This window comes from Mauremys mutica, chromosome 4 (assembly GCF_020497125.1).
Source record: "Mauremys mutica isolate MM-2020 ecotype Southern chromosome 4, ASM2049712v1, whole genome shotgun sequence".
Classification (NCBI taxonomy): domain Eukaryota; kingdom Metazoa; phylum Chordata; order Testudines; family Geoemydidae; genus Mauremys; species Mauremys mutica.
Window position 1 is genome coordinate 74829263 of NC_059075.1, and position 22185 is coordinate 74851447.

At 43.5% G+C, this 22185-nt stretch overlaps 1 protein-coding gene across 4 annotated transcripts in view; it reads right to left on the reverse strand.

Annotated features, from left to right (window-relative positions):
* TSPAN18 (tetraspanin 18) overlaps nucleotides 1–20362 on the reverse strand; it is a 175010-nt gene extending 154648 nt beyond the window's left edge. For 2 of the 4 annotated variants that reach the window (XM_045012521.1, XM_045012518.1), the window contains exon 1: nucleotides 19519–19676. The gene's annotated coding sequence lies outside the window, so the exon portion shown is untranslated. Of the gene's footprint in view, nucleotides 1–19518; nucleotides 19677–19866 lie in introns of those variants that run through there. The other 2 variants (XM_045012519.1, XM_045012520.1) reach the window with 2 other exon arrangements.
* Between the last annotated feature and the right edge of the window lie 1823 nt (nucleotides 20363–22185).

A 22185-nucleotide genomic window follows, 5' to 3' on the forward strand; every position in this document is an offset into this window, starting at 1 on the left:
AGAGATTAATCCAAATCTAATCCCTGTGAACCAAAAAGCAGGGCTCAGTTCATAAACCACATTGCAAACCAAACCTTGTAGAGTTGATAGTACAAGGACTGTATGAAGAGGTCAAGACAGCTGTTGTCCAGAAGCTCATGGCTATGTCATCATTAAGCCATACAATTCTCCAAGCTGCTAACTTTGGGCCTGATTCTTCTCTCCCTTAAACAGATGTAATCAGGAGTAACCCCACTGAAGTCAATAGAGTTGCACTGGTGTAAAACTGGTGCTAGTGGAGAATATGTCTCAAGTGCTGTAAAACTTACTTTTTGGTAACTCACTGGACTATCTTTGTGCAATTAAACTAAGTTATTCTCCCCTCCCCCCAAATACACAAACACACCCCTTTTACAAATATTTCTAATATTGAAAGGGTTAAATGAAAGTCTGCTGCTGGTAAGACAGCAGACCTATTAGCATTTTGATAGCTTTCTACAACCTGTATAACAAGAAGTCTTTAAAATTCATTGCACAGAGATTAATCCTTCAAGTACAGCATTTCCTCCTCAGCTTGAGGCAACCACCAAGTTTTCTGCTCTTTAATACCTTTATAAAAGGCTCCAAGGAGCTGCCAGGCTGGAAGGCTCAAACTCACTCATGAAAAACAAAGTCCCATGGTTCCAGAGATGCATGGCACCTCCTGTCAGAAAGAACATGTGCAGCAGCTTGGATTTAATTAATAAACAACTATAGGAAGATCTGATTAAACACGTGTGGTTCTTCTCAGACACCACGAAGCCCTCAGAGAGATTCTGGCATCTGTGCATCACCGCTCAAACCACACGCTCCCAGGAGCTGATCTGCAGAGGTGCTGAGCATATACAGCTTCCACTTCAAAGGAAGTTATGAGTGCTCAGCTTTTCTGCAGCTCAATCCCTTCAGGACTGATCCTGAGTCACAGGGAATTGTGGGTGCTCTGCACCTTACATGATCAAAGCCTTTTTTTTTTTTTTTTTAAAGAGCTTCAGTTCCTGTGGTTTATTGGCATTAGCAACTCAGCAACCCCTACTGTGGTGATAGGCATGTTAAAATTGCCTTTAATAAATCATTATGCAACCTTACAGCAACAAACCAGCATGTGCCTCTGCAGCCCCCACAAGCAACCGGCTAGTTCAGCATCACTGCGGGGGAAGCATGAGTTTAGGAAGGGTTGTGTCTGCTGTGTAACTTTGGTTAGGGTTCTATCCATGCTGTGGACATGGGTGAATGTTCTGAGAGCCATGCACTGATACTAGTGACAGTCTGGATCTAGGACATCACCAGTAGTGAAGACTGTCAAAATTTTCACCTTGAAAAGGATGGTACAGCTTAAAAACCTCACTGAGGTCAGTGGGACTTCTGTTTTCATGAGGACGGGGAAAGGCCTGCAGGATTTGGCTTTGTATGTGGCTATAAGCTGGGAACCATTTCTGGAAACAGATTTTGATTCAATTGTTGTTAAAAATGAGGAGGGATGGTTCAGTGTTTCAGGTAATAGTGTGGGCCTTGGGAGACTCAGGTTAAATTCCCTTCTCTGCCAGCAGCTTCCTATGTGACCACAGGCAGTCACTCTCTGTGCCTCAATTTCTCATCTGTAAAATAAGGGTGCAGGGGTTGTAAAAATAAATGCACTGAAAGGTGTAAGGCACTCAGATACTATGGTAATGGGACCATATAAGTACCTAAGATATAAATACAAAATTATTGAAAACCTAAATCTATGCTGCTCTTTTGAATGAGAAGCCAGACATTAGCAAGTTCTGCTATCAGAAATAGTACTGTGCAGGAAAGGTTTCAAAACGCAGGTATCTGGATGTAGTCGCCAAGAGATATTCTCTCTTTCTGATCAAGTTTCATCAGTGATCAATAAGTAGAAAGAGCAGTCTGTTACCCAAACTTGGGAAAAATATACTGATATAAGCTAAAGTCTCAATTTAAACCAGTATAGTTATATCAGTATAACTCCCTGGGTGGACACTCTTATTTCAGAATTAGAGTGCCTTTTTTACAGTGCATCTTATGATGCTTTGGAAGGGGGTTAAGCTAAATCAAAAAAGCCATTCATTCTGAAATAAGAGTGCTCACATGGGAAATTACTGCAGTATAACTACAGCAGTTGAACTATCCCATTAAAACTGGTAACATTTTCCTGTCTAGAAAACCCCCAAAGACAGTCCCTGTCCAGAAAAGTTTATAATCTCAATAGACAAAGCAGACAAAGGGTGGGAGAAAGAAGCATTATCCATATTTTACAGCTGAGGAACTGAGGCCAGAGACTAAGGGTCAGATTTTCAAAGTTATTTAGGCACCTAAAGCAAAGTTAAAATGTGCCCAAATCCCTGAGAAAGTCTGACCCTAAAGTGACTTGCTGTAGGTCACTCAAAATGTTTGCGGCAGAGCCAGGAATAGAATCCAGGGCCAAGACTTTCAGAAGTAACTAATGATTTTGAGCACTCAACTAGAGACACATTAAAGGAACCTGGGAGTGGTCAGTTAGACACTAGCCTTTACACAAGACATTGAACACAGGCTCAATCTAGTCCAATGTCTAGCAAATCAAAACTTGCCTTGTCTTACCAGTTTAGGTTCCTGAGTAAGTGACCGTCTGAGCCGATGTCACAAGATAAACAGTCACTACAGCACAACATCAAGGTGCTATATCTGCCATGTATGGACTCCAAACAACAGGTTCAGTTTTATGGGCTAGAACATGGCTACTTCAGATCTCTGCCCAATCTGTGCATACTGCACCATTTCATTATCTACAGCCAGTCAATCTCTGATTTACCTCCAGGAGTTTATGCATATTAACAAATGCTGCTAATAAATTGAATCTTTTTTAGAATGCATTTAGAGTTATTAGAAGGGCCAGAAAATTACTGTATCATCATTTTACATTGGTTGTATTTGTTTCACCTCCTCCTTGCTACGCAATGCAGAGTCTAGACAGACTATAGTTTTGCTACAAGTCAGAATTCCCTACAGAAAAAAAGAAAAAAAAAGACTCAGAGGCAGTGAAATAGATGAAAGCACCAGAGAAACAGCACAGTCATCCATAAAAATCAGGTAGTGACCAATCTTTGTCTGCCTAAGGAAACTTGGCAGGAGCTGGAGGGCTAAACTTCACTGGCATAAATGGAACAGATTGCAGTTATTCTTTTATTTAATAAGGAGGCATGGCACCCAGAAGGCAGGTCATGTGTGCACTGGTCCACCTTGATCAGAGTACCACCATTGAATGCTGAGACTTGAAGCCTTCAGTTTTATATTAAAGAGGAGCATGTCTGCAGGCCAAACTGAAGGACTTCATAGGAGGCAGTTTTGCCCTGCTAAGGTTCCTCTTTGGCCACTTCTGCTGTATCCATTGTGACTCTACAAAGAACTCTTCACTAGTGCAGTTCTGATTGGCAGACAGCTCTGAAACTGATCCTGTAACTTATAAGTTAGGAAAATCAGCATGGCCTGGGTTCCAGCAGTTCTCTGCAGAATCCCCCACAGACATATTACTACTGTATGTTTCTGTTCCAGTTTGATGTATAATTAATGCCCTGAGTTTCTCTGCAAACAAAAGTGAATCCAAAACACCCAATTTTCCAGAAATATTTTCCTCACTAGACAAAGTATCCTCACTTCCCCATCCCCAACCCCGAAAACAGGATTACAAACCTTTATTAATGGATGTATTTAAAAATACATAACAGCAACCAGGTGAATGTGCAAAATATCTGGCCCACAATGGTTACAGTGGGGGTGGGGAAGAAGGGAAAAATAACCTAGGCCAAACTCTACACTCTATTACACTAATCTGGAGTCATCCCACTGAAAGTAATGGGGTGACTCCTGATTAACAATGGCATAACTGATAGCAGAATCTGGTGCATTAACACCAGCCAGCATGTACTAGGTTCCAATCAAATGACCACTGAATAAGCACATCTTCCGTTTGATGCAGAAAGAGGGGAGGAGATTGTTGTGTCATATCAGATGAAAGCAAAATACTTCACAAAGCAGCAAAAAAGTATACATGGTGAAATGACTTTGCCCAGTCATCTTGCACTCTCTGGATTCCTCTATGCTACAAGATCCTTGGGCAGCCTATTTGTTTGCAGGCTGATCTTGAGTTTCACTGACAAAACCCTCCATTTCTCCAGAGGTGCTCTTGCTGCATCTACATCCCAAAGAAAAGCAGAGTTCCATGTTCTATAGGCCCATGGTTTTGCCACATATGGATCTTAGCTTCACAACCCTGACTAGAAAATGATGGTTTCCCCTGCACCACTCTCTCATTCTGTATGTGGGAGACTGTGAAACCAATAGTAAGAGCTCTCCATATAGGGGTGGCATACTCTAGGGGACTGAAAGTGGATGGGAGTATCAGGAACCCTGACAATCACTTTCTGGGTGACCTTAGGCATGTCTCTGGACCACTCTGCCCCCATTTCCTATCTGTAAAATGGGGATAATACTTAACAGCTTCACCATTAAAAGTTAGTGCAGAGTGGAATCTTGAGATAACAATGAAACTCAGGTGTCAGATGTAATGGTGCAGGAACGGATAGTAAACATTGACCTTTTAAGGACAACCACTCTGCCCACCTTGCTAGGTGGTGTGAGGATTATGTTATAAATGTCCATAACAACACACAAAGTATCTTAAAATGTCATTTATTGCTTCAATGGCTTATATCTCGCTTCTTTCTTGAAACCCAGTGCACTCTATTGCCTTCCCACTGTTGGCTATTATCATTAACATCCTCCCAGCTCCTTTCTCCCAAGATTCTAACAAGGTATTGTAGGGATGCCATAGTATCTCTCTGTATACCAAGGCTCACTTCCCTCACAGCATCCATAGGCTTAGTTCACAGGTTTCTCTGGGACATCCAGATTTCTTAGCTTGACCTAAGTCTCCAGTATGTCCAGAAGTTGCTTGACTATGCTACATACTTTACTATATACCAAAATGTTTGGGGTTTGTTCATTTTCTCTTCTGGATGCCCTCGTCTATTCAGTCTTCAACAGAGGCCACCCAACACCCCATTCCCCTCCAAGTAGATGACACAGTCTAGACCTCTACTCTACAGAAAAAAAGAGAGGCTTTCCCTCATCCATCTGGGAGTATTCAGGGAAGCCTGTATCAGTCCATCCTCCATTCATCACAGTTTTCCCCATTGGTGATGAAGTAAGGGGGAGAAATATGCTGAGGTCTGGTTACTCAGGAATCAAGGTCCTTGAACTGAGAGGTTCAGGCTTGGTTCATTTGGAGAGATGCCCTTTTTTGGGTGAGGGGATGCTGGGAAAGCACAGATAACTCTATAGTAGGATTACTTCCTAATAGTTGTCTGCCCATGCAGATTTATCACCAGATAATATAGAAGTGAGTAAAGATACCCTAGCATCTGATTCAGGGTCCCCAGCCTTTAAGTTCCCCCTTTAACTTGATACTCTTTAACTCTTTCCTGCCCCTTGTCCTTCCAGCCAGGAGGCAGGCTCAGAATCCTCCCCTCCTCTGTCACAGAATGACAAAAAAAAAAAAACCCTTTTCAAAACAGGTTTGAAAAGACCATTGTGGGTGCACTTGGCCACTTAGAAACAGGAATGGCCTTTTATTTAAACTCAGTTACATTGCAACAGCCTGGAATATTTTGTCTTTAAAAGGAGTGTTTTGTTTTAGCCCATGTAATGTGCAGTTTAAAACCAAACAGGCATATTTTGTTCATCCTCCCAAAAAAGGCAGAGTGGAATTTTGATACAATCACAGCTCAAGCATGTGCCCAGTGCATATGATTCAGATGCACATTTACTGCAGAAGAACTGCTGAAAGGCTGCAGCTGGGGCCAGCCAAGCTGTCCAGTGGCAGCACTCAGGAGATCAGTATTTGGGTAGCTGACTTGTCCCAAAATCTCCAAGTCAAGACGTTCCTCAAAACTGGAGTATAGGGCAGAAAACTAAGCCGTATGAGCCTAGCCTTGCTCAATACTTCCAGTAGTTTCTTTCTCGGAGAGACAATGCACAGCAGGGCTTTTGAGGACAGGAAGGAGGGGCAACACTTCTCTCCTTTCCTCAAAAAAAAAGTGGGAGGGAAGAGTGGAGGGGTAAGACTAATTGTTCAAACTCTGCCTTACCCTACCCTTTCTCCCAATGCTCTGGGGGGTCACACAAGAGGGAGAGAGTTCTACGCATTCTAAGAAGCTCATCTCCTGCTACAAGCATTATTTTGCAGACCCTGACCAACATAATAACCCAGGCACATTCAGCTGTATTTAACTTGGCTGCTAAAGCTGCTTTTCTGACAGTCCTAGAAGGGAGTGTGGAGTTGAGAAGCCCTTTCATCCTTCAATCAATCTCCCACATGCCTGGTCCTGACCCTCCCAAAAACAGCATAAGTTCTTCAGAGACAATCACTCTCCCTTGCCATGCAGTGACCAGCACACAGCTACCATACAGATTCTGCCTCCCTCCACCTTGCAACAAGCACAGAATCCAACGGTGTCAAAAATCTAGAGCTAGAGGAACGATCAGGCCAACTCAGGAGGAGACCACAAATAGTCACTAGCATGGCTTGTGCTGATGGCTTGTCTCTGAGACCTGAAAGAAACACATCCAGCAGAATTTCTGTTTAGGAACCACCCAGCTCCTCTGGACAAGTGCTAACTGATACCATGTAGAACAAACTCCTTCGGCTTCCTGAAATTTGCCCAACCACCTCTTATCCTGTCTGCTTATTTCTCCTCAGCCAGCAGCTTAAATTACTAAATAGATAAGAGGAGCGGAATGAGGGGGTGGGGCTGCAAAACACACACACACACTCTTCATTTTTGTTTACTTTACTCCCACCCTACCCCATGCGATTTCTAGGCAGGGGAAGCATTGCTGCAGTTCAAGAGTGGAGGGAAGTTAGCTTTGGAGCCTGGCTCATCCATTATATGGATGATAGTATTTATTCACTGGGAGTGGACAGTAGCTTACCCTTCCATTCCACTTAAAAGAACTAAACAATGCAACTCTCTGCAGGGGGAATTAAAAAGAAACACAGGGGAATGTCAGAGGGTTCTCGAGTGAACAATCCGTCATCTTGGTTTGAGACACTTTCTTCTCACAAGCAGGCCTCAAAGCTTTATTAAAAATGCAGTCCTTTAAAAGTGTTATATTTCCTACGTAAAAATTTTCTTTTTTAAAGAAGGTATCTAACGTGTGACACAGGCTTATCATAAAAGGGCTGCTGACATCTTATGGAAAACTGTTTGAAAAGCAATATTCAGGTGAACAGTTCTGCCCAGATCATATTTTCTGCTCCTCGTTCTTTATTGCAAGGGAATATTTGAATGGAAAGTGGCATCTTTGCATCTTTAAAGGTGTCTTCTCCTGCTGATGCTTCCCCACCTTTAGCTATAATCCTCTATGCCACATCCCCTTCCATTGCTGCAGAAGTTATTATGGTGTCACAATCAGGGGATTATAACAACTTTTAATAGAAGATAAGCAGCAGAAGCAGGTGAGTTTAAACAGCAAAAATTCTACTGATTCAAAGAACCCTATTATTATTTATTACTTTTTAAGTGCTCACAGAGTGCTGTATAAGGCATAACGAATGGCAAGGTGCTGGGACCCAAGTTGATGACAGACTAGGGAGAACACAAAAGACAACGGGACACCCTAAGAAGATCCTATCATTTGGGGGGTAAGTGAGAGGTGCAGACAGCTCGCACAAAGCGCTAAGCAGACCCATTTAGGCCCTGTGCTAAGAATCAGAATGGAGCACAAGATCACGCAGAGGTTCTCCATAGCAGGGTGAGTTTCCACATTCTATGTTTCTGTAAGGGCTTTCTCACAATCAGCCCAGCTTTGCCTTTTCCTGCTGTGATCAGGTCCTCAGTCCTCAGACTCAAACATGTTCTATAAATTGTTCCCAAGCCTCCTCTCTCAAGTGTCCTTCAGTAGAGACTCAAATTCATCTCACTCCCTACTCTAACCTCACCTTCACGACCACCAAATACTGAAACCAGAAAACGATCCATTTTCACATGAAGATAATGGATGAAACACTGGCATGGCTCAAGAGTGACCTTGACACCATTTCAAGAATCTACGCACAGCTTTTTATTGCCGTCTCCCTGATACGGGCTCAAGTTTTCAAAAGTAAGTGCTGATTTTTAGAATGCCCAACTCCAGACACCTTAGTTCTGATTTTCAGAGGTGAGGAGCCCCTGCAGCTCCCACGGACTTCAATGAGATGTATAGTTGCTCAGTGTTTCTCAAATCAGACCATAAGTGGGTTGAGAGCTAGAAGCAATTTTGGTACACTTTGTCCCCAACACAAGACTGAGAGATGTGCCATCTAGCAGGCAAGCAAAAAACAATTTAAAAAACCCTCATGTTTTTTGCCCAGAACACTTGTTACAGTTTAACATGGATACCCCTGTGAGTGCCATGTTTCAAGAATAGGCAAGCTAATTTTCTCTTCATTTAGTATGTTTTCTTTAAGAAATGCATGCACCCTCATTTAGTACAATACCTAACTATCCTTTTAAAACTCCTTCTGCACTTAAACTGTCACACACGGAGTCTTTCATAAAAAAGTAAATATAGTAACTGTTTCCATAATAACTAAAAAAAGACCAACAGATTAAATCCAACAGATGAATCAGGGCCATAAAAACATATGTCTAGCAACATAACCAAAATCACCCTTCTTAAGAACTTGGCATCATGCCACTTAAAAGCTGCTAGGTCTACAGTTTATGTACAGTTTAGTGGAAAGTGAAAGCACTGCAGAAATGGTCAGTGCCCCAGTTTAGACAGCTCTGTATTGTGTCAGAGGGACTGGGTAACAGGATTCCTGGGATCCATGCCAGATTATGCCACTGAATCACAGTAAGCAAGTCAATTCACCTCTCTATGCTTCAGTTTATCCATCTTTAAAAGGCATATAAAAAGGCTTTCCTATGTGGCAGGCACATTGTGAGACTTATTTCAAGCCGGGTATGAGCCTTGAGTGAAAACAGTTTTACAGTATAAGTGTTATTATTTCTGCCAATATAGCTTTCCACATTAAAGGGCCTGATCCAGCTCCTACTGGAATCAACAGAAAGTCATAAAGAGTTGGATTTGACATTAACATCACATAAGGTGGAGGAATACCAAGAAATTAATAATGAATGATTACAGAGGTGCATAGGGACCTCAACTGAGATCAGAGGCCCATTGTGGTAGGCACTGTGCATACTGATAGTGAGAGACAGCCCCAGTCTAAAGAGTTTACACTCTAATTAGACAAGACAGACAAAATGCAGAGGGGGAAACAGAAACAGAGAGTTGAAGTGACTTGCCCAAGGTCATGCAGGAGGTCAGTGGCAGAGCCAGCAAGAGAACCCAGATTCTGAGTTCCAATTCAGTGTCTTATCCACTGGATCATGCTGCCTTTAAAATAAGCTAACACTAGTTGGTTCATTGATAACAACATTCACTTTCCAAACATTGTACACATTATTCACAGTATCAGCCATGTTTCACTGAGTGGATATATTGCTGTAAACATTTACTAAGCAGCAGCTGGGTTGAGGAAATTGTACCAGTTCCAGCAAAACCAGATGACCCCATTCATTTATCAGGTTGCTGAGAACGCCCATACTAGAGCATGTGAAATTGTAATAAATAGCAAATAAAGTAATTTCACCTGTTTCTGGAGCAGATTGATAGCATGAAGGGTCCATGAAGTGATCTACTCATTCCAGTTCCTCTGAAGAAGTTTCTCAAGCAGAATTGAGAGAATCTACGCAAAACTCCTTTCACCTCCCTGCTTATATGTTGTACTAAAAAACTCTATATTACCATGACCTGTAAGGACCCAATTCTTTAACCACTGAAGTCAATGGCAAAATTCTCATTGACTTCACCTTAAGAACACTTTCTTTGCCATCATTATCCACATTCTAACTGAACCTAAATGTGGCAGTCATTCTAGAGGCGTCTCCTTCAAAGCCTGAACCAGGAGGTCCTCTCCCACACACTTTAAATGAAGCATCCTTGCAGTGTCCTCAGGTTACTCACGCCTCCAGCTTTGAAGTGTGAGACAGCATCACATGGTGTGCTTGCAGCACCCAATTGCCTGAAATTAGCACCATTCCTCTTTAAACACTGCAAAAAGAGTACTGTAAATTTCAAAGACATCCATAGTTAATCAGCAGGTGGCAAGGAAGCAGCAGTAAATCCCCCTCAAAAATCCGAGATTTTTAGCTTTATAAACTAGTATCCACTTTGTTGCATAGGTCTCGTCTGTGCATGAAAGTTATACAGACTTCTCTAAATTGGTTTAGAAACGGATTTAGTTAAATCAGTGCAACTTCCTTGTATGTAAGTCAGCTCCTTAAAAACTTAGTAATATACATGCAACAAGGAATAGCCACTACAGTGCAGTGGTAGGAGGAAACAAATACTGCAAGGTGCTAAAGGCTCAACTCTTCAGGGCACTGAGTAACTACTCTGGGTCCCAAAAAGAAGATGAGTCACCATCATGTTAGCTGTTTTGATGGAAAAGGAACAGGGGCGAGGCCCATTGGCTTTGTGGGTTCCACTCCCCTTCACTTCTGCTTCATTCTGGGGACCGACCGCCCCCCTAGCAGGTGGCAGGTGAGTCTTGGAGAAGGGGACTCCAGCAACCAGGGAGGTGGGAGGGTGCAAGTGATGAGGGAGTGGGGTGGGGGCCTTGTGGGGAAGAGGCAGAGCAGGAGTGTCCAGTTTTCAGCAATTAGAAAATTGGCAACCCTAGTCTAAACAAGAGTTCAGATCACTCAACATTTTGCAAGTGATCCTCTGGATCTCAAAAGCTCAATGAGAACAAAAAGGAAGGCAGAAGAGGATATGTCACAGGTTTATGATGTGACTGGAATGCTGAGCTCTGCAGAGAATTAAAAAAGACAAAGCTGAATGCTTTGGTTTCTTTGCTGCAATATTGGCTATAAATGGGATGTAACTGACCATGGGAAAGCAAAGGGCTGGACATGAGGAAAATTTCCTAGAACTAAGGTCACTATGCGAAAATGTGCTAATGGAAGGAGAGAAGTGGAGTCAATCAGACAAGACAACACTTGGGGAAGTTTGGTAGAGAACAAACCTGATTGGAGAGAATGGAATAAACTGGATAGTCTGCAATGTCTTTTTCATCTCTACATTTGCTATTTAGAACTAAGAAAAAAATCATGGAATGATTTTTAAGACAATCTTAATCTCTGTTTTTAACTGTTTCAATGATCTGAAACGCAAATAAAGAGTCCTACAAAAAGTGGAAACAAGGTCAATTACAAAGGATGAATATAAACAAATAACACAAGAATGCAGGGACAAAATTAGAAAGGTCAAGGCACAAAATGAGATTCAACTAGTTAGAGACATAAAGGGTAATAAGAAAACATTCTGCAAATACATCAGAAGCAAAAGGAAGACCAAGGAAAGGGTAGGCCCATTACTCAATGTGGGAAGAAAAACAACAGAAAATGTGGAAAGTGCAGCAGTGCTAAATAACCTTTTTGTTTCAGTTTTCCCCCAGAAAGTTTAGTAGTGATTGGAATCTAACATAGTGAATGCCAGTGAAAATGAGGTAGGATCAGAGGCTAAAATAAGGAAAGAACAAATTAAAAATCACTTTGACAAATTAGATGTCTTCAAGTCACCATGCCTGATTAAATATATCCTGGAATATTCAAGATGCTGACTGAGGAGATATCTCAGCTATTGCGATTATCTTTGAAAAGTCATGACAAATGGGAGAGATTCCAGAGGACTGGAAAAGGGCAAATATAGTGCCCATCTATAAAAAGGGAAATAAGAAGAACCCAGGGAATTACAGACCAGTCTTCTTAACTTCAGTAACTGGAAAGATAATGAAGCAAATAATTAAGCAATCAGTTTTCAGATACTTAGAAGATAATAAGGTGATAAGTAACAGCATGGATTTGTCAAGAAAAAATTGTGTCAAACCAATCTAATAGCTTTCTTTGGCAGGGTAACAAGCCCTGTGGATATGGGGGAAGCAGTAGATGTGGTATATCTTGATTTTAGTAAGGCTTTTGATACTGACTCCCATGACCGCCTCCAACAAACTAGGGAAATACAATCTAGATGGAGCTACTACAAAGTGAGTACATAACTGGTTGGAAAACCATTCTCAGAGGGTAGTTATTAGTGGTTCACAGTCAAGCTCAAAGGACATACTGAGTGGAGTCATGAAGGGATCAGTTCTGGGTCTGGATCTGTTCAATATCTTCGTCAATGATTTAGATAAAAGCATATAAGAGTACACTTATAAAATTTGCAAATGATACCAAGCTGGAAGGGGTTGCAAGTGCTTTGGAGCAGTGGCTCTCAACCTTTCCAGACTACTGTACCCCTTTCAGGAAACTGATTTGTCTTGTGTACCCCCATGTTTTACCTCACAAAAAAATTACTTGCTTACAAAATCAAACATAAAAATACAAAAGTGTCACAGCACACAATTATTGAAAAATTGCTTATTTTCTCATTTTTACCATATAATTATAAAATAAATCAATTGGAATATAAATATTGTATTTACATTTCAGTGTATAGTATATAGAGCAGTATAAACAAGTCACTGTGTGAAATTTTAATTTGTACTGACTTCGCTAGTTCTTGTTGCCAGTTGTAAAACTAGGCAAATATCTAGATGAGTTGATGTACCCTTTGGGAGACCCTCCATGTACTCCTGGCTGAGAATCACTGAGGATTAAAATTCAAAATGAGCTGGACAAACTGGAGAAATGGCCTGAAGTAAATAGGATGAAATGCAATAAGGACAAATGCAAAGTACTCCACTTAGGAAGGAACAATCAGTTGCACACAAACAAAATGGGAAATGATTGCCCAGGAGGAGTACTGCAGAAAAGGGTCTGGAAGTCGAAGTGGATCACAAGTTAAATATGAGTCAACAGTGTAACACCGTTGCAAAAAAAAGCAAACATCATTCTAGGGTGTATTAGCAGGAGTGTTGTAAGCAAGACACTAGAAGTAATTCTTCCTCTCTGCTCAGCACTGATTAGGCCTCAGCTGGAGTATTGTGTCCAGTTATGGGCACCACATTTCAGGAAAGATGTAGGAAAAAATGGAGAAAGTCTAGAGAAGAGCAACAAAAATTATTAAAGGTCTAGAAAACATAACCTGTGATGGAAGATTGAAAAAATTGGATTTGTGTAGTCTGGAATAGAGAATACTGAAAGTGGACACAATAATAGTTTTCAAGTACATAAAAGGTTGTTACAAGGAGGAGGGAGAAAAATTGTTCTCCTTAACCTCTGAGAATAGGACAAGAAGCAATTGGCTTAAATTGCAGCAAGGGTGGTTTAGGTTGGACATTAGGAAAAACTTCCTTATTGACAGGGTGGTTAAGCGGCGGCCAGCACTGCTTCCCGCAGCTCCTATTGGCTGGGAACGGAGAACTGCAGCCACAGGGCCGGTTTTAGGAACTGCGGGGCCCGATTTGAATACCCGGCAGCGGTCCGGGTCTTCGGCCGCACTTTGGCGGTGGGGGATCCTTCACTCGCTCCGGGTCTTCAGCCGCCGGGTGAGTAAAAAAAATTTAAAAAGGCACCTAAGGTGCAGGGCCCTCTTAGGCACAGGGCCTGATTCTGGGGAATCAGCCTAAAGCCGGCCCTGCGTGGCCACTGAGAGCTGCGATCAGTCTAACCTGCGGACACTGCAGGTAAACAAACTGTCCCGGCCCACCAGCGGATTTCCCTGATGGGCCACGTTCCAAAGGTTGCTGATCCCTGGTCTAGATAATACTTAGTCCTGCCATGAGTGCAGGAGACTGGTCTAGATAACCTCTCGAGGTCCCTTCCAGCCCTATGATTCTATGATTGTCATAAAAGTTAGGTTTATGCATTTGGACACAATTATGGATTCAAAGCAGGTAACTATGCATGCAGATAAGTAACTAGACACTCATGGGTGCAAATATTCAATCTGCATTCAGTCATACTGTGAATGCAAGGCAGTGATGTACGTTGCACATCCAACTGCTTGTGTGTGTTTGTTGTGTTGTTTTTTGATGATGGTTGTTTTTTTTAAATCCTCAGTCCCTAAAATGAAAAGCTCAGGTTCCCCAATGGTTTTCAATTCCTGCCAGTCACTTGTGATGTATGTGTCTCAGGCCACCAGCCCTCTGATGTGCCCCCATTTGGAAAATGTCTAGGACAATGACATATCAGGAAAAGAAAGGAGTCCAGAAGCTCTAGGAAACATTCTCTCTGCCTCATTCCTCATGCTTAGTACAAACTAACTTTTACCAATAAATCTACCTTTATTTCAGACATTTCTTCTCAATCTGAAACTACATCTGGATGCCCTAGTCACAGTGGACAAGCACTGGCAGACAGAGAAAGAGACCCGCATGAGAGAACAAGGGGATATCATATTATTTGTCAGGAGAAATCCATAAAAATTGAGGGGTCAGCTTTCAGATGGCATTTGCTGAAATCCCCAAACTAAGAGCTTCATGAGGAACCACCCAGGATTAGCATAGAGTGCAGCCTCTCATCTTTAATATGGAGGTGCAGCCTGTATCTGCAAGGTCCAAGTGGACCTTAGGCCTGTATGCTCTCTGGGCAGGCTTTGAGCTACATGCAAGGTATGGGAAACTGCACTGCATCATAGAACTCCAGGGGCAATACTTGGGCCATCCATCCATCCATGTACTTACAAGTCTCTCATCTCTGTAATATCTGAACACCCTCTTTCAAGCCTTCCCTGAGGTAAGAGCTATGGCCCTACATCCACAGTAGCTGATGATCACAAAGCAGTTGTGTCTGTTTTCCTACGGCAGGTTGAGAAAAGACAGAACTAGAGGTAATTAAATAAAACAGAGGAACCAGATTATTTATTTTGAAGTAAAATGTGTCTTCTAGGAAGAAAGTCCTTTATTTGGGCAAATCTGTAAACTGTTTATCAGCTTAAACTCATTATCTTTCCATATGGTCTTAGCACTGTGTCTTAAAAAAACAAAACGAAACAAAAAAACGGGTATACACTAGCTGATGAAATGTCATCTGCTAGCATTTTTTTCAATGACATCAAATTAGGAACCTAGCCACAAGTGAAGGGCTACCATAAGGAAAGTCATAATATTTTAATTATGGAAGGATCCTACATAAGGCAGTGAGGAGGAGGGGGAAGAAAGGTGAAGGAAAAGCAAATTCATTCACAAAAAACAGAAAGCCATTTAACTCACTTTTCCATCTCTAGTATTTATTTATTTTTTGGCAAGAGACTTCAGAATGTGTAAGAGAAGGCAAAGCTACCGATAATAAACGCACATCTAAGTATGGCACAGCTCTGCTTCAAACGCTTACAGTACTCAACTTCAGATATATTAACCTAAGATAAAAGGGTGCTAGGATGAAAAATACTAACTCAGACAGCAGTAAGGACCCTGTAGCTTGTTCAGCCATAGCTCTGATAGAAATCCAAGATGCCAGCCCGTTCTGATGCGTGAAGTGCAGCAAGTTGGCAAGCCTGAATGATAAAACTAGGTTACAGAAACACAAAATCAGCCACCATCATATGTTAAAGAGACTAGCTCCATGAAATAAGGCAATTTTAAACCCTTCTCACTCCTCTATTGACAGGCTATAGTTGAACATAAGCTAAAGTTATTGATTCTTCACAGTCACTATTAAGCCGGACCAAAGGTTCAACACAGGACATTAAACTTAACTACCGTATCTGAACTGTCAACTTGGCTACTCCAAAGAGTAAGAAATTGAAGTCACAGTAACAGATGTTGCTCTTGTTTTATGAGCTGCACTGTTATGCTTGGTTACAAATATTGTTTCTGTTCTTAAAAAACAACCTAAAAAGCTGCATCTATGAAATAATGATTTGAATGAAACACCACACACACACACCTTGGCAATGGAATTAAAGATAGCTCAGCATTTTCATAAGCACACGATTCCTGTTTCCCTTTCCCCCCAGCTCCACCCCAAAAAGGATAATACAATTCAACTAGCCAAAAATGAGATCATCTAAGGATAGAGTTATTAGATGCTTTCAGCATAGAAAAAAAATGCAAACTCCCAGATCCTACTCCTCCTTCCCGAAAAAAATCATCAGCCCCCTATTATCTCCCACTTTGGAAAATTAAGTTGCAGTGGATCTGTTTGAGGTTTTTTGGGAAGAGGAGGGTTTGTGGTCTTCCCATGATATTTTACTCTCACAAAGCTAGAAAATAAAGACCTTTTCTGTAAATCACAGAGGAAAAACTGGACTCTGTCACCTGAATCCATTCTATCCTGGTATCATTTCATGAATCGCCTGCAAGTACCTGCTATGCAAACATAAATCCAATTCAAATAAACCTTTAAAGGCCCAGTGCTGCTCCCACTGACTTGTACAGGAATGGGCCTCAAAAATGCATATTTTGTTTGGATCTGTACTTTCAGGGGTTATTTTTCCTCAGGTAATTGACGACAGTGGCTAATTCGGTAACATATTCATAGCACACAGCTCACGCTGCTAGATGATTCACTGCCTAGGCTCCCCTTTGCAGAAAATGTGGGACCGTCAACAGAAATTATAACTGGACTTTGCTGGCAGTCTGGAATTTCTTGGAGAAATTAAAACAAATCTTTCTTTCCTTTTCCCACCCTCCTCTTATCTATTAAAAATAACAAATAATAATTTTCTGGCAAATTGTCTTCTACAGTATTCCAGTGGCATCCAATAAAAATAGTACATTGGCAGCAATAAATAACAGAAATATTAACTGCCTTTAAGGGTTTGTCACACATTTAAATAATTTTATCAACTGTGCAAAAGTACTCCAGAGAAAGAAGCAGCTGTGAGAATAATATATGTTTTAAAATAAAGAATAAGGAAAATACCTACTTGTTCTAATGCTAGATTTTTTCAGTCTCATAATTTGTATACTTCTAGGGCAAAGAAAGAAAACAATCTTTGTTTTCTTCTGAAAATGTTAAATGACCCCTTAACCAGAAAAGACTGTAAAATACATTGCGCCACATTCTGTTACACTGGTATAAAACTATAATAATTCCACTCACTTCAGTGAATTTACCTTGGATTTATATTGGTGAAATTGAGCTCAGAATCTGGCATTATCTAGCACTCAGAATTATCTGACAAGCCACTTGACATTCTACAATACACTTGCATTGACCCTCCTTGGTAGTTACTGACTATTAAGTGAAATACGTTGCTAGATAATTCATTCCATTAATAATACTATGTGTTTAAATGTTCTCTTACACTATAAATATATGCAATATACAGTCTCATCTCACTAATGACTGGGGAAAGCACTGCAAAGGACTAATTGTTATTAATTACCAAGCAAGCAACATTTAAAAAGCAAGGATGATGCATCACAAAATGTCAGTTCATTTATTGTGGCAACTGTAGTTAACTTTTTTTGTGATAAAACTTCATACTATAGTAGCAAATACCCTGCTGTGCATACTGATCACATCAGACTTCACTAAAAGCATTCTTTCTGCAATTAGATATTAGATTTTCTTTTTTTGAAAGGCTGCCTTTAAATTATATTTGAGGATTACCAAATTTGAATTAAACAGTTCCTACTGTACTGAAGTCAGAAAACTGGGCAACACTGACACTTGGATCGTCAGAAACTTCATGTGTTAGCATGACCAGAAATATATGAATAAGTAACAGAATGTTCCAATTTCTTTGTAACTCTTGAGAGAAAAACGCGTTCAGCAATTCCACTGGAAGCAACAAAAGCACACGCAGAGATGATAAAGGTAGCAATCCGTGTCCATACCCAGCTTGAAGAACAGACAAAAGAGCTAAATTCAGCTAATATGAATGTGGCCCTGCTGGTCTTGGTACATAAGAGTTCTCCCACCGGGAACCCGAGCTTGGAAAGAGGTGTCACCATCACCTTTCTGTTGTTACTGTCAGACATGGGAAGGAAACAGATGGGCAACTTTTCTGAGGTTTGAGCTCAGGACCTTCTGAGTATGAGACTGACACACTGCCAACTGTGCTGGGCAACTGCAAGGGAGGCACCTCCGGCCCTTCAACCTCAGGAAACTTACAAGCCCCTGCAGCCCAGCATCCAACGCACAGGCACCTTCTTCTCTCTCCTCTACCGGGGCAAAGGGGGCGATGAGCTGAAGGAACACCCCCCCCCCTGCCTCTGGCGAAAAGGAGACAGCACATCGCTCCTGTCTGCCTTTCCCGGTTCCTCTCACCCAGCCCAGGCTGTAGCCACCCGAGTGACCCTAGGGCAACCTCCTTCCCAGCTGGGGTTGGATTTGTTCCCTTGTCCCGAGGGAAAAAGAGGGCGCGGGGTGGTACAAAGGAAACACTGGAAACGTCCGAGACAGCAGCACCGGGGAGGGGGGATGTAGAGCAGCAAGCCGCGAGGGGAGAGGGACGTATTGAATGAAAAAGGACCTCGGCGAGGGAGGAAGGGCGCCCCAGCGGGGGATGCTGAATGGAGCAAGGAGGAGCAGCAGCAGCCCTGGTGTCTATTGACTGGAGCAGGACCCCGGGAACGGTGGGCGTGAACTGGGGCAGGACGGAGGGAAGGAGAGGCGCTCCGGGGGGTGTGTGTGTGTGACTGGGGCACGACAGGGGGTGGAGGAGGAGAGCAGCGCTCCAGGGGCGGGGGTGACTGGGGCAAGCCGGGGGGGGGGGGGAGAGCCGCACTCAGGGGGCGTGGGGGAGGGAGGAGAGCCGGGCTGTGGGGTGACTGGGGTAGGAAGCCGCGCTGTGAATGGGGCGGGACGAGGGAGGGTGGAGGGGGTGATAGAGGCGTAGGGGGAGCTACGCTCTGGGCTGTGGGGTGACTAGTGCAGGCCGGGGGGTGATACGGACAGGACGGGGCGGCTCCGGGGGTGTGGGGTGACTAGGGCAGGCCGGGCTGTGTGTGGGGGGGTGATACGGACAGGACGGGGGGAGCTCCGGGGTGTGTGGGGTGATTAGGGCAGGCCGGGCTGTGTGAGAGGGGGGTGGGGTGATACGCACAGGACGGGGGGGTCCGGGGTGACTAGGGCAGGACGGGGTGGGGGGGGGGGTGATACGGACAGGACGGGGGAGCTCCGGGGTGTGGGGTGACTAGGGCAGACCGGGGTGTGTGTGTGGGGGGGGTGATACGGACAGGACGGGGGGCTCCGGGGTGACTAGGGCAGACCGGGGTGTGTGTGTGTGGGGGTGATACGGACAAGACGGGGGGGGGGGCTCCGGGGGTGTGGGGTGACAAGGGCAGGCCGGGCTGTGTGTGGGGGGGGGTGATACGGACAGGACGGGGGGTGCCGGGGTGACTAGGGCAGGACGGTGTGGGGGGGGGGTGATACGGACAGGACGGGGGAGCTCCGGGGGTGTGGGGTGACTAGGGCAGACCGGGGTGTGTGTGGGGGGGGTGATACGGACAGGACGGGGGGCTCCGAGGGTCACGCCCCGGGGCCCGGGCAGGACCGTGCGAACCGGGGCCGCCCTTACCGTCCGGCAGCCGAGACAACTTTCCGAAGAGCTGGAGGCGGCGCCTCTCCACAGGCAAGGGCGGCGGCGGCCGGCTCACAAGTTGCAGCTGGGGCTCTCGGGAGGCGCTGGGCTCCGGCCGCCCGGGCTGCTGCAGGAAGCGCCTCTGGGCTCCGTTCAGTTGCAGCCGCTCGGCTCTGACTCGCTGTGCGGATCCCGTGCCCAGCAACCTGAGAGAGCCGGAGTCGCCAGCTGCAGCCAGCTCCACCTCCCCGCCAGAGCCCCCTCCCCTCCGCTTCCCGGCTCTCTTTCTTCTTCCCTTCATCGCATTGTTCCCTAAGCCCCGCTCTGTGTAGACACGTCTCTCACCTTCTCCTTGGATTCGTTATTCCTTCACTTTCCTGCTCGGTGTTTCTCCTCCCTCCGGTGACCTCCCAAGTTTCTTTTCCTCTCCGATCTCAAGTTTTTCTACCCCTCCCCTCTCCGAGAACTTTATCGAGGTCCTCCCAACCCACCTGTCTGCAGGGTCCCAACCTCAGGGTAAATTAAGGCTACTCCCCACCCCAGAATCCCAACAGGGACAATGTAGTGAGCACATCTTGGGATGGGGCATCAGGTTCACCCAACGGGCTTTACTGAAGCTCCAGTCTCCTTTCTTCGGATACACACTTTGGGGTACGAAGGACTGCCACAAAGGTGGGAGGAGAAAGCGTCCTAGCCGATTAATGTTATCCCTGATGTAACTGCCCCTGAAGTCAGTTAAGTTACACTAGGTAACTCACTGGTGCTGGAACCCAATGCTGATTGTGCATATATTAGCACTCTGCTTATAGGCGTTTGTAGCATCATGTTCCCTATTGGTCCATAAAATCCTGTTACATCATAAATCAACATGCCATGCAGTTTGGGAGCACAACCCAAAGGTAAGAGTAATGGGATTATAAATTAGGGGTCAGCAAGTGGGTGCAGTTGCTGTAATTCCAGAGATGGTACAGATAGCAGAGGTGTAGCAGGATTTCTTATCTCAGCACACTGTGACAGGCTTCCTTCACTCCAACATCCATCATTCATTTTTTGGTTTACAGTAGATGGCAGAAGTGCCTATCCGGGCTCCCATTGTTGTAGGTACTGTCCCCACATAAAATAAGACAGATACTGGCCCAAAGAATTTGCAATATGAATTCCTGATCCTCCACATTGTCTGATACAGGCAAGCCCCTATGTTCACATGGAACCCCATTTACTTCCATAGGTCTCCATATAGGCAAGGGGGTCCAGGCTCTCAGAGCTAAGAGGGACAAGATGCAATAGGAAAGTGTAAGAACACAATGGAGAGAGAATAGGAAGACAAGTACATCTGGAACACAGCACCACGTATATGTGTAGAATGTGGAAGCTTCACAGGTTACTGGGAGTTTTTTATGTTGTCTTTTTTCTAATGTACACACACCATTTAACAAATAGGGCCCCCAAATCTACTGCTGGCTAATCGCAGAGCAAGACTACAAAACTGCATCATCAGTACTTTTTGCTTTTCTCTTTATTATACTTATCTTGGTTCTATCACATTATTTCAAGGATCCCACATTTTCTAATATTTTGCCATGTGGTTTTCCATTTGTATTTTGCGGTGACACAAACACACTATCCACTCTTTGTGGTCTGGAGGAATGGGACATATGTTAGACACAGGATAACAGCTTCATTCCTCAGTTGCTTCCGTTACCCAAGGTGCCGTCATGTAGTTTTCCAGGAGGAGAGCTTGTACTACAGAGCATGGATCTTTCGGTCCAAGATTATATTCATGTTCTCCCCACTATCTCCTCATTTTAAACAGTTCCACTTTATGTAGACAATCTTCCCTTCTTCTTTAGGGAGGTCCTCAGCACATTGCAGCACATCCTACTGACATCATAGTTTGGAAATTACCTTGGAAAAGTGTATAAAAAATAAGCAGATGCTGGATTTGTATCCTGATTCTGGGGGCCCCATTATTAAAATGCACTAAATTAAATGTAACCTCAGTTTTCAGAATCTTGTATATACTCACATAGACATAATGACCCTTGTACCATACAATTTAGGGGGCCATTACTGAAACATAAGCTCCCAGAGTTTAGAGACTTGAAAAATGTTTCCTCTGTCCTAAAGTTATTGGTTGCGACTCCAGTTAGGGCTGAGCTGCATTTTGCACTTAAAGCAGGGTTTCAGCCTCTGTTATGTATGAAGAATACAATGCATCCTCTGCAAACTTAAACAAAACCCATTTTACCAGCTATAATTAAATATGGGACATTTTGCCTGTTTTTGCTATTACAAAGGTAGGTGATTTATCAGCCATCTAAAATCTCGCACAAGGAAATAAAGTTGGATGGTTTTGAATCCATCCTGGCACAAATCACTCAGCCAGCCTTCTCAAGCCAGCCTTCTCTGATCAAAAGCTCTTGAAGTGTGCAGAGCCACAATGCTCTCAGTAATGTGAATGATCTCCTTCTCCCGCAACACTCCACTATAGAGCAGATTATCTATTCTGAATAACCTCTCCATTGTCTAGCTGATTAATTTCAATTTTTCAAACAAATTGCAATGATAGGACTCCAGAAATAAAATGGACAGATTCATCTGGGTAACTCCATTGACTTCAGTGGTGTTATATGAGGGCTGAATTTGATCCCATGTGTAATTCAG